The sequence below is a fragment of the Aplysia californica genome, unplaced genomic scaffold (genome assembly GCF_000002075.1).
Source record: "Aplysia californica isolate F4 #8 unplaced genomic scaffold, AplCal3.0 scaffold00002, whole genome shotgun sequence".
Lineage (NCBI taxonomy): Eukaryota > Metazoa > Mollusca > Gastropoda > Aplysiida > Aplysiidae > Aplysia > Aplysia californica.
In genome coordinates, this window is record NW_004797272.1 from 4321571 (window position 1) to 4334844 (window position 13274).

Genomic DNA, 13274 nt, shown 5'->3' on the forward strand with positions numbered 1-13274 from the left:
TATTCGGTCATATTTTCGTCATGAGTGTGTGTATTTGTGAAGGTATTGCAGCGTTACTCGGTATTAATAGCAACAGTTTCAGGTATTTAAACATCCAATCAAGCTTCTAGGATTTCGCTGTAGCTATATCAATGGCAGTTTGCTTCAAATACTTCTGTGAATCTGTATTCAAACAAACAGCAGAGGACTATGCTCTAGCTTTTTTAAAACTTAGGCCGGATGAACTGACTGAGGCGACAGACATGTGTGTGTGGTTTCTTTGTATTACCGTTTTATGAGGAGTTTTACGGCACTTGCACACTTGCGACACGATAAGGTCATATAAATGCCGAAGATTAGAGGTGTTTCAAGAGAGTAACACTCAAAAAAGAAGTAGCGGAGATAAAAACGGTAGATGTTTGATAGGAAAGATGTATTACTGTATAGAACTTGTTTGTAACAATCACATATCATATTAAATTGTTGTTTCTATTTATCATGACTACTGGACTTGGCTCTATCAACTGCTTTCAGGAGATTTTGACTTACACTGATGTTTCAAAATTTCTTTACATTTGTACGAACACATAATTTAGTTCAGTTCGAAGGACGCCATTTCTGGCAAGTTGTCTTTTTTTACTTTGAAATATGGGAATACTACTGTAATGTAATCTGAGTATTACAAAACTTTAGTGTAGGAACGTTGTGAACCCTACTGCCTTCATGTCTCGCTAAACTGTTCCCTGAAACAACAAGCAAAAAATACTCATTACTAACAGATCTGGTTGGTCTCGACTTGGCGTGTTCTTTCTTTTTCTTTTTCTGAAGTTCAAGTTAAGAGACAAGTGAAGAGACACTGTATTCCATTGGTTGGGACTGGATGTTTCCCACCTGCCTATGTGCTTTTACTTACTCTGTTTTTCTTTCAGCACAGATTGTTGTTTTTTTGGACAAAGTACTTTCACCATATTTTTCTATGTGTATGATTAATGTTGTTGACAGTACCAAGTTAGACTTGCCTATAATTCTTTCTTGAATTTTCCCATCTTTATCTGTATATATAACAAAATAAAATGCACAATCACTTTGACAAAAGAAGAAAGGCCTAAGAAAAAATGGCTTATATCGCCACAGGTCAGTCAATCTAATGAAAATGCTTTTATAAAGTAATGGTTATGCTGAATAGGGAAAGGGTTGTTGGAGTCCAAGATAAAGTTAATCTTTCTGAAACAATGAACGTGAGTTCATTATGATGTAAACGCTATGTCCTTATTTTTGAGTATCCAATTCCCAGCAAATATCTTGAACTGGTGTTGATCCTAGTCTTTTTCCCCATAACCAATCCGCCTTTTCAGGAAAGCAGGAAAGGGGTAACTGAAATGCAATGTAAGGATGATGTTTGATTTGTAGCCTTGGGTTCGCTTGGTCTCCCTTTAAGCTTTATCAAGTTCATTGCAAGGATTTGGACCTGCAGCGTGTGTCATAAGCAACGTTCCTCCCATTCTCCGTTATTATTATTATGTATTTTTTATTTTCTTGTGAGACAAACAGGTAATTGAATGTTTAGCCTTTTGATTAGTGTAGTTAAGTTACTGCTGACTAGGCTAGTGATTTGTGTGCTTCTCCAGTTAGAACCAAAGTAAAACCTGCTGTGGCTTCGATGTTGTCACTTCTAATGCACATTTACACTTTATTTTTATTTTTACTTGGTCGTCATTGCTGGGCAGGGGATTTTTGCATGTCATAGTATTGTTTGCTCCTTCACATATCACACAATTCTGTAGAACTGTTCAGCCTGGTCAAACAGGTTTGTTTAACAGCTTTGGAACAGGTGTCCTTCCCAGTGTCCACCGCTCAAAAGTGCCAGCTACAGAACTGACTTTAAATCATTGTTCCACTTTGTGGATGCTTGTTTCAAATATATACCTTTTTCTTATATGTATCTTGCTTATTAAGTTTTGACTTTTACAGCCTCCAAACTGTTATTTGATCAGCTCGTTTTTACCATTATTATTAATAGTAATGTTTGCGGATAACTTCTGAACATTTTTTTAAAAAATAAACGTACATTTTCTTGAAACAATGTTTTTTCTTGAGTGGAAATACATTTTCGGAAAAGCTTTATACTTCCTTACAATGGAAGTAACAAAAGTTTTGATTTTACTATAACAACATTAGGTAAAGGTTGGGATGTAGGTGGTAGATATGTACGACAAGTGATGAAGATAAAGAATGTGAGAAACTTGTCATCTGTATAGACTCGTGATATTAATGGAGAGAGAGGGGAGTTTGGAACAGAAGTCATAGATGACACGTTTGTGTCACACACCCCAATTGTCCTGACAGGGGTTGGTCTTTTTCAGCTTGTGGAAAGTACAGAGACTGCCAAGTGTGACTTGTTACAAGCTATTTCAGTAGTTCGGAACAGCAATCTTTTCATCAATTGACCAATTTTAAGTCTTCAGAACCATGTTTCTTTTCAACTGTTATCAAGGAAGAATATTGTTGGAAGAGCAATCGTGACTGGTAGCTTGCATTCTGCAGGGTTTACCTCAGTTTTTGTTTAGGAATAACTTGTAATTGAATTGCCTGAACTAAATTTTTTTAAACCATCAGAGTTAAAATTTTTAGAAAGAAGATAAAGAAAATAAATCCCTATCTACACATTATGTACATTTTGTTTTCCCTGACAATTTTCATTTGAAGATGAATGGTTGGACAACAGGTTTTACTTGTCTTGTTGCTTCTTCCATCTGGCTTGAATTGCCATTTTTTTCATATAAATGTGTATTTGCATGAAATCTTGGCTAATATTTTTAAAATTTAAATGTTCATTCTACTGTGGTGAGCTTGTTTGACTCTTGGAGTATGTCTGTCAATGTGGGCATGTAGATCTTGGTTGTGCTAATTTCTTTGTACTTGGCCCAAGTGATGAAATGGGATAACAATTCACCACTCAGTATTTAATTCCTGTACAGTACGTGTGAGCATGGCAGAGGATGAATGATGAAAAAAAAAAGACACCCTGAAGTGTACAAGTTTTTTGTCCTGTCTGCTCTGTTTTGTCTTTGTGAAAGATCACAATGGCTCATGAACCTGAATGTGTGTGTGTAAGGTTTGGGATGTTTTCCATACATGTCAAAGTTTATGTGTGCTGGAACCACTTTTGTACAATATTTAATGTCATTTTTGTACATTTAACGTTAAAATTGTATATCTTGATCAGTTCCAGATTTTGTTGTTTTTGAACACCCTGGGTTTTAAAAATATTTCTTTGCTATATAAAATCTTTTATCTACATATACTTGAATATGTCAGTATAATGCATAAGTGGTAAAACCAAAATAGTTATCTTTTATGAAACGCTATTGTCACTATGTACGAATTACTGTGAGTTAGAATTTGATTTATGAAAAGGGACTACAATTTCAAGCTGATATAACTAACAGATGACTATTATCAGAAAAATGTTTAAAATTTTGTGATTGCAATTGCTCTCTGTGATTATCTTTGAGTGAAATACGTATTTAGGAAGTTGATTATGCAATGTATGAAAAATGCCACTGGAATTCAAGACAAATTTAGGAGTTAAGCCATATTGTTAAGTGTTTCGGCATACTATTTTTTTTTTCTACTTCAATCATTGCACTGGGAGCAGTGTTGTAATATTTTATATTTGTTAATGTTCTCTTTGTTCTTTTGTAATCAACATGGATTGACTGAGTATAAAAATATAATGAACAAATCAATAAATATTTTTATTTTAGAGTATGGCTACCGAATTACATCATGTAAAGAAGTGTTGGAATTTGTAAGGTTACAATTAAGAAGGCCATGGAATAATTTTACAAATACAGTCCTGGAAGTTTGAATTTTTTTATTTTTAATATAGACATATGCTCCTCTCTCATTATGGTTGCCATAAAATGGTACTTGTGAAAACTTTTGTTATACACACGAAAGCAGCCATGTGTATAAAATGCTTCTGACATCCTTAAAGTATTTGCCGTACCCGCGAAAAGCAAAACATGCTCAAGTGAGTTGTTTTGTCTCTAAATAATTACAAAACATACAGTCATTTACAGCGGGGAAATTTTGGTCTTTATAGACCAGAGAAAGTCTCATCTGATTTCTGAATATAGAACTGGATTATGTTGTGGGGATTTTTTTTTTTACGAGTTCATTTTGTGAAACTTGGTGTGAACTGTTTCATTTTGTCTCAATTACGTATTATAAAGAAGGAATGTTGAAATCTGTTGCATGCGGTACTTAACACATATTTGCATGTTAGACTGGTGGTGGTTAATGAAGCACTTAATGTTTGTTTTGAAATTAGATATGTCCGTAAATCTTGTGATGAGGAGTTTCGTTTCTTTCCTTTTTTTCAAAACGTGTTTTCTTCCACCATGTGGGTTGTTGGAAGGTGCTGCTGGGTGATTGTTCCTCTTTTGCTACCACTCTGTTGTTTGTGTCCGCCTGTCTCACCCCCGCCGCCCCGCAACATATATGACCATTGTTGTGCCGATATGATATGCTTCTCTGTAAGTTTAACTCAAACAAACAAATCTTCCAATATGATATGAGTGTCATAAAGTTGCACAACAACTATATGTTGAATACGTATTCAGCTGTGTGTGTTCAAAGCATGTAAATCAAATTCACTTAAAACGTTTTGACATTAAATAAGTTTGTGAGAATTGTTAAATGAGAGAGAGCAGATCAGAATTCTGATGCACCTGGTAAAGATAAATGAGGGTGTAATGAACGAGATGAGCAGTTTGATAAGAAAATGGAGGTTTCATGTAGATTTAGTTTAGATGCTGAAATTCTGTCAAAAGTATTTTGGTTGTTTTTCTGTGTTTTTCGTGGATCTTGGCGTGGTTTATGTGTTGAATGTTGTTTATCAAAGACTGATGAATACCATTTGAGATACTCGTAACTTCTTTGAGTGAAGAATAAATGAAAAGAATGTAGTTATAAATATTGTCAGGAATCTGTCTTTAGGTGGCTCATATGATAAATAGTGTGAAAACTTGCACAATTGTTTTTGTATTATCAAATGTAGCTTGATTAAAGTTTTGTCTATATAACCATCTGCATATGGGTGTCTGTTCGTTATAAAGCATCCACAGGAACTGTGATCTCTAAACCAATTACTTTTGATGAGCGCAGTTGGTACGACATCCCGCAAACAATATATAAATAATGAAAAAGACCCACAGTAGAACATGTAATACATATACTCGTTTCACTAGTGTTGCTTTTGTTCTTTTTAGCTAAAGAACAGTATGGTGCAGATTTATTTATCATAGTTATGCAGGTCTTTGTGACTGTTCTTTGAAATATACATTTGGGTAATTGAAAATACTCTTGAGACAGTGTTGTAGTAATGGGTCTGGGCAAAGATCTGTTTTTTTTCTCAGTAGGTTTAGATCTACTTTTTTCCCCCATTGTCATTTTTTGACATTTTTATTATTATATTTTTAAAAACTTGTTTTATATGACATTGCAAGTGCTGAACTTTTTTTTGAACTGCCAGTTGTGAACAGTGCCCAGTACTCACTGGCTTTCCCCTGGCTACAGTAGTGCTCTAACAGCACAGTTAGTAGACATTGCTTTATGGTAGTAGCTTCTATAATAGACCTTTGTTGTCTTTTAGTGAGCAGAGAATTTCTTACTGTGTGCCAGTATGTCAACCACAAAGATGCCAAAAGTGTCATATGTTTGAGATTTATGAAACACGTTTGTGACTAGATCTGTTCACTCTGTACCAGGGGTTACCAAACTGTGGTCCACGGGCCAGATCCAGCCAGCAAGGTTTGTTCATCTGGCCCGCCACCATGCAGGGGAAAATATTTTGACAATGTGTAGCATGCTCAAAACTTGGTCAGGTCACTAATGTAATTCAATGATTTGATTGAACTCTACGGTGCAAATTTAACATGCTTTTATAGAGTTCATTACTTTTAGCTAGTGTATCACACTCTTTCACTGATTTGATATGGCAAAATTTTTCAGTAAAAATGCCCACCCTCAGTATTCTCTCAGTTATCCAGTCCACTTTAAAAAATGTTTGCCAACCCCTGACCCTAGACCATCTAATAAATTGGCTGTTATACATGTGGTCTTCTCTATTGAATATTGCTACCTTAGAATTACAAAGTTCTATCTGATCAGCACTTAGTTTTGAGAAATTTAACATTTACAATTTTTTGGGGTTTCACACATGTAACAAGTTTTTTCGTCTGCAGTTCTTTGAATATCTTTATAACGCTTCCGAATATCCTTACAATTTTGATAAAGTAGATAGAACATTTAGTTTCTGACCTCATGGTCTTAGTAGATCAAAATGGCCCAAAATGTCAGATACAACTTTCTCATTTTAAGGTAGTGATGTGTCACCGGCACCTTCCCTTAAGTGAAGGGCCCAAGGATGGGAATCTTCTTAGGTCAGACTGACGCTCAGCGTGACTTCTTCCAGTAATGAGACAAACACTCTACAAATGCTGTTTTTTTAATTGAAATATATGTCACTGCTACTTGAAATAAGGAAAAAGTAAATATCTGTAGAACTTCTGAGATTAAGGGGCCAGCAGTTGTGGTGAAATGGTTAGGCCCTTCACTGTTGCACTCAAAATATGTGAGTTCAAATCCCATCTATGGGAAAGTTATTTTGTTGAATATCTGTCTCTCTGTTGGGATGCTGTATGCCATACAGCCCAGGTTGACCCTGACTGGCAAGATCAAAGCAGCCTGCCCCGAAATAGTGTAAATTGTGTTAATGCAGGCGCGAAGCATTTACAATCAAATCCTTAGGAACACACCCCCTTTCTCTTTCATGGAAGTATGAAATCTTTGAAAATGTCCAAAATCTAAACCCTAACGCAATGGGTGGTTGGAGGGTGCCACTTGTTGGTCTTAACTTTACTTTCCCTCTGTTGTATCTCTGTCTGTATGTCTTACTCCCCCCCCCCCCCCCCGTACTATTAGTATTAAATGACCATTATTGTGTCAATGTGCTTCTCTTTACTCAAACAAACACACCCTAAGGCATGCCCTCAATGTATAAGTATTATACACATGTTCCCAGGTGAAGCACTAGCTACTCGTTCTACCCTGTGGAAGCTTCACCAGGATTGGCCTGTGTAATCATATCAAGGGGATGATACTTCATAAAGCTAGTGATCAATTTCATTTATTTCATTATAAACGCAAAAGCAGCTGGGAACTTTCTGTTCGTATTTTTTAATTTCCTGGTATTTCACGCTTTCTGTCTTTTGTTTCATCCTTTTGTGTAGCACATGTATCTTTCGAGGACTTTTTTTTCAGCTCACTGTCATACAAAAGCTCGGAGTGACAGTTGCTGTTTCTAGCCATAAAACGACTGTTGAAAAGACCATTATGAAGCACCACTTTGTTTAACTTCATCCTTCAGACAATTGTCGAACCACTTGGTTTCCCTAAATGAATACATGCATGTGTATCATGAGACCGCATTTGATGTCTTGTTATATTCATTGACATTTTTATTTTTTAAACTCTCAAAAAAGAATGACATTTATTGCTGGAGATTTTGCTGAACCAAAAAGTTGAGAGTAGCATAATGATTTCATTTCATCTCTATATTATAATAATCAACTGTACTTCTTTAGCCGTGGTGGTCAAGTGGGGCGGGGGGGGGGGGGGATTAACTAAGATACATAGGGAGCTATATTGTGAACTCATTAATTTGAGGAAATAGTGGGGGTTTTTTGTTAACCAAAGTAAATGAATTATGTCTCTCATCACGATGAAAAGAAAACATATTGCACACTATATAGATTATACCAATAACTCCATATACCCTAAAATTGATGAGCGCCTTATTCCACAGCGTCGGGACACATAAATATATATATATATACACACACAGACACAAAATGGAGGTCAGGTAAATTCATTCAAAGTGCTTTAAGTATCTTGTTTCCAACTGAAGCAGAGGTATTGTTATGAAGATCCAAGTAGTTTTTTGCAAACATATGTCCATTTGTAGTTGTAATTAGTATTACCATTTTCTGAATGCTTTTGACTTTCCATCTTCTTGTACCTCTTGCTCTTACTATGGCATTCTAATTCGAGTCTGAGGTGAATTTAGGGAAATAGATCAGCAGATGGCTTTATTTTATTCCCTCAGAGTAATGGTCAATGAAATTTTAAAGTTTTGTTCCTATGCATACGCCTTCTACAAGACAAGAATTGTATACTCTGTATGCAACATAATGTAACTGTGTACGCACCACCATATTCTTATACATGACATACCATTCAGCCTTACAATTGATTCAACTGGTTTTGACTATGTTCTTTTGTTTCATAAATTCATTCTTTATATAAACTATGTATCTCTTAAACACTATGTTTACAGTTTTAAAAGTGTTAAATAAAAGATTTAGTTGAATTAATATTGTTTCAGTGTCTTTACTTTTTGTTTTTTTCATATGTGGCTTGCATCCTACTGTTGATGAGTTTTTTGTATGAAGTCATTTGAATGCATGTTGAACTGAGGTGTAGTGTAAGCTTTTTTTCATTTTACATGCATAGCTGCCAACATTTTAAAATTTAAAACAAAAAAAGACTAAACCCACGTAGCTCTTCAAGATGATGGGCACTGGCCAAGTAACTTCCCTCTTAACCCTTCACATTATTCTGCATTCATTAAAATGATGCCCAATAGGAAGATTTAACTATGGTAATGGACATTTCTGCAGCTGAACTATCAACTTTGTTTTCATTATTGTTCACAAATATCTGGTCTTCAAAGTTCCTAGTTTTACTTTAGTATTGGCAAGTGCGTGAGGGGCAATACTAGAAAACATGTGTATTCTGTACTCAGGCTCTGAAAAATGTATAAAATACATTTTTTGACTTGCTGGTTGACAGCCATGGACCTGCAACATCCTACTATAGTCTTGTTCACTTTCGTCTGACCACGGTTAAAACATGATTATATCAAATCGCTGTTTAATCTTCTCAGATAACAGGATCTAAAAGCCCATTCATAAAAGTCACTGCAAATTAAGGTTCCGACACGTTTTCTTTGGTGTTAGCCTAAAGCGGGTCCAAAAAAATAATAGATTGACAGCATACACCTAAACATTAAAAAGTTTCTAAGTATTTTAATGTACACCTAAGAAACACGATCCAATAGATGGTTTATTACTTTTAGAGACTCACATGGAGACGTCTAGAGGGGGCTCTCGTGGCCTAGAGGTTAAAGTGTTGGCCTCTTATTCAAAGGTCCCGGGTTCGAATCCGGGTAGCGACCGAAACATTTTCTTCTCTAAAATTGTCTCATTTCACCTCCTTTCCTGCTCTCTAACAATGTTCTGTTGTCTGCTTTCATTTCCACTTTCTGCCCCCACCACCTCACCTCCTTTGCCCCCTCCTCTGGGCTGCTGACTCTTTCTGCAGCCTTTCTACTGCTACTCTACTCCTTGGCTCCTCCTAACTGCTGTCTTTCTGCCACTCCTCTGATCTTCTGGTAGGAAAGATCTACACCTAGCCTTCTCGGACAAGGGCGAAAAATCTCGGAGGGCCCGTGTGCAAGTTGCGCATGTTAAAAATCCCTTGGTGGTCTAAAATCGATAAGAGTAGGCTTCGGCCGCCACCCGCGCAAAATTCAAAATTTTCTACCAACTGAAAATATTAGATGTGTCCCGCGCGCTCATATGACCTTATGCAGTTGCGAGCGCCGTAAAACACTTTACAAACAAGACATCTAGATAGTTGTGGGATGAAATCTACAAGCTTACACTAATGTGGGGGCAGGGTGGATTTTCAAAATGAGCAATTTGTAAGCTAAGTAAGGGTAAATCATAGTGATCTTGCATATGGACCTTAAGATCGGTTTTAATATAGGGCCCAAATAGAGAAACTTTTTATTACTTGACCAAGACTTTTTTTCTTAATTTTTGTTTGGTTGCTGGCATGCCGAAGTGCCATGCAAAGTTTCATAGGGATAGATACATTAATAAATGAGCTAGAATTTTTTTAATGCGAATAGATGAAAATGAACAAGCTATAGACATAATGTACAATGGTTCATCCCCCAACATGACATGTGAGCATTTGTGGTGTAGTGGTTAGGCTCTTCACCCTTTCAAGCGAAAACTTGAGTTCGATTCCTGCATGGGGAGGTTTTTTTTATGGGGGACCTCCGTCTGTCTACTGGGATGTTGTATAATCAGCCCAGATTGGTCCTGACACAGACAGGTTTGAAGTAGTCTGCCTCCATAATGGTTTAAACTGAGTTGTGGGAGTGCAAAACACTGACAATAACATAAATTTTAACAACAGGACACCAAGCAAAATGAAAATCCCAAAGGACAAACCAATCAAGACCCAACCAGAATTCAAACCAAAAACTTCTGATTTGATCCCATGAGCGCTCACACCGAACCAAAAAGAACTTGTATTGTGTTGAGTGCTGTTAAGTTACTTTGCAGTATTCAAACTCAAACTTGCAAAACAATTAGGTCATATAAGTATAAGTGCTGAAGATCAGAGGTGTTACCCATATCTTCGGTGTTACTAGAGAGTAACAAACACAAAACAGAAGAAGGAGAGAATAGGACAACAAATATTTGATAGAAATGAAGGAGCAAACCACACCGGAACACCCACTAACCATCCACTAAAACTGAATTATAAAAAAACAACAGGACACGTTTTTGCACACAAACACATCATATCTTGTATTCAAAGTAATCCAAGACACTGTGTGACATCTCATGTTATACTAAATACATGGGAGTTACAAAACTAGTAACTCAACACACCAGACATAACCAAAACCTAGTATTTTACTCAAGAAACATATACATACAGTAGAATCCGGCTAATACCTGCTGTTCATTCATTCATTGATATTGATTATAACGATGACGCAAATTTTAACGTTTCAACATTTTAATTAGAAATATTTACCAAAATCAGGGAGTGTGGTGAACTAATGCGAAAAAAACCCAACTTATTTTGCGCGCTCACATGACATTATGCAGTTGCGAGCACGTGAAAATGACTCTTACTCAAAAAAAAACAACTAAAAAAACCCCACAAACTCAAGTCTACTGCAATTAAGGACAAAGACCATTGCCAATACTGCTGTAAGCTGACAAAACGCCTTTTTCCATTTTTTTTTTTTAAAAAGTTTTAGTAGTAGAGGTTTTACGGCGCTCGCAACTGCATAAGGTCATATGAGCGCCAGAAGATTAGAGGTGTTACAAGAGAGTAACAAACATAAAAAAGAAGAAGGGGAGATAAGGACGATAGATGTCTGATAGTAAAGATGAAGCAAACCACGCCAGAGCACCCGCCAACCACTCACTTTTCCATTTTTGACCCCAAATATTTTTGTTTGCTTAATATAAAGCCTGATCAGTTCCCCTATTCGTGTGAAAAAATTAAAGTGAAACTGTGACTAGTTTTTGAGTAAATTAGATTTAAATTTCGGAAGAACACCTTTTTGAAATGGTTACGCTGACAAAAAGCCTCATCTCGAAACCTGTGACTAAAAAAAAGCGTTTTGTCACTGTCAGCTTACAGCAGAATACTCAAACAGACATTGGCCAGCCAAGACTTTCTATTCCTCACTGTGAGCGCAAAGAGAGACACTCAATACATGTACTATACATACAGTCGATCTGCAAACTGTTGGAAAATGATTAATTATAGTAATTGCATCTTTCAATTAACTCACACCTACTGCTCCTAGCATACGCCGTGCTAGTTCAGCTGACTCAAAGCATTGTTCAGTTATTTACAGTCATTACAAAAATCTATCAAACCCCAACCAAACCTTGTTATCTATAATCAGTCTGTATGTTTACTGAATCATTCATTTCTAATCAGTTTAGTGTTTACTTTATGAAAATAGCTTAAATAAAAGCAGAGTTTTAGGGAAGTTCGAGATGCTGAAAACTTGGATAATACAATTGGTTGCGAACAAAGAAAGAATAATTGCTTTGTGTGTACAAAAATGTTTCTTAAATATACATATTGGCATCATTCATTTACTATTAACTTCCCTTTCACCCTCAACTTGCTTTAATGTGGAAAAAGGTCCAAGCATATTCTGTTTCTGTTTTAATGGGTATGGGGTGGGGGTTATGAATGAAAAGAGCGCAGCTAGGGGACCTTTCAGCTTAAGTCATCAAATGCACTGAGCTTTCATCTATTGTGTGATCAATGGGACACATGGCTGTCTTAAATCCAAACCTAGCCGAATCCAAAAATCAATCTCTTACAAATATCTACAGTATAACAGAAAAAGACCATAGTTTTAGTCTTCATATTTGAAATACAAACTGGCATTAAACTCAGGTTGGCTGGCGCTCATATGACCCTATGCAGTTGTGGGCGCCGTAAAACCCTCTACTATAAAAAAAACAAAAAAACTCAGGTTAAAAAAAAATGTCAGTGTAGTCAAAGAGAAATTAAGATGAACATTTTCTGACATACTCAAGTTGACCTCTTACGCTTAGTTTCCTCCTTTGTGTACAGCCAATTTCGTGATTCACGTTTTCAGTATCACAAACTTCCCAATTACTTCGCTCGTAGTTAACCTATCTGCATAAAATACACACCAAAAGAAATAGAAATGAATGATCCAAGCAATAAATTTAGTTTGATTATTATAGATATCAAGGACTTGCTGTGGTTTGATGGATTTTTGTTGCAGTTGCAAATAACTGAATGATGCTGTAAACCAACTCAACTGGCGCCATATACTCAAGTCTAGACACATAATCTGGATTCTACAGAAACAGGAAGGAAAAGATCATTTACTGGTAGAGATAGAAGAGTAGAGGTCATATTTCCCTGACCAGTAATATAGCTGCACTGGTGATAAGCTGTATTTGCCTGTCTCTTAACATCACGCACAATAAACACATCAGTGCCTGTGAGAGGACTTCATAACATCCAACAAATCACTCCCCCTCACTTATCAAAACAGCAAACTAAATAAACAGAGAAAGTAGAACACAAAGTTTATTTGCGTATAAACACTTTATATATCAAAATATATATATATATATATATATATATATGTATATATACCTATGACAACAAGGGCCTAGGCAGACACTATACCATACCCAAAGTACAGAATCTCACACACAAAAAAGAAAGGAACACGCGTTACTTCTTTCTTTTTCCTTGTTGTTAAAAGAGACGCCTCTAAACCAGAAATGACAGGGTTATTCAGCAATCTGTACTGGAGTCATAAAAAAGTCTTCACAACTTTCAAGACATTT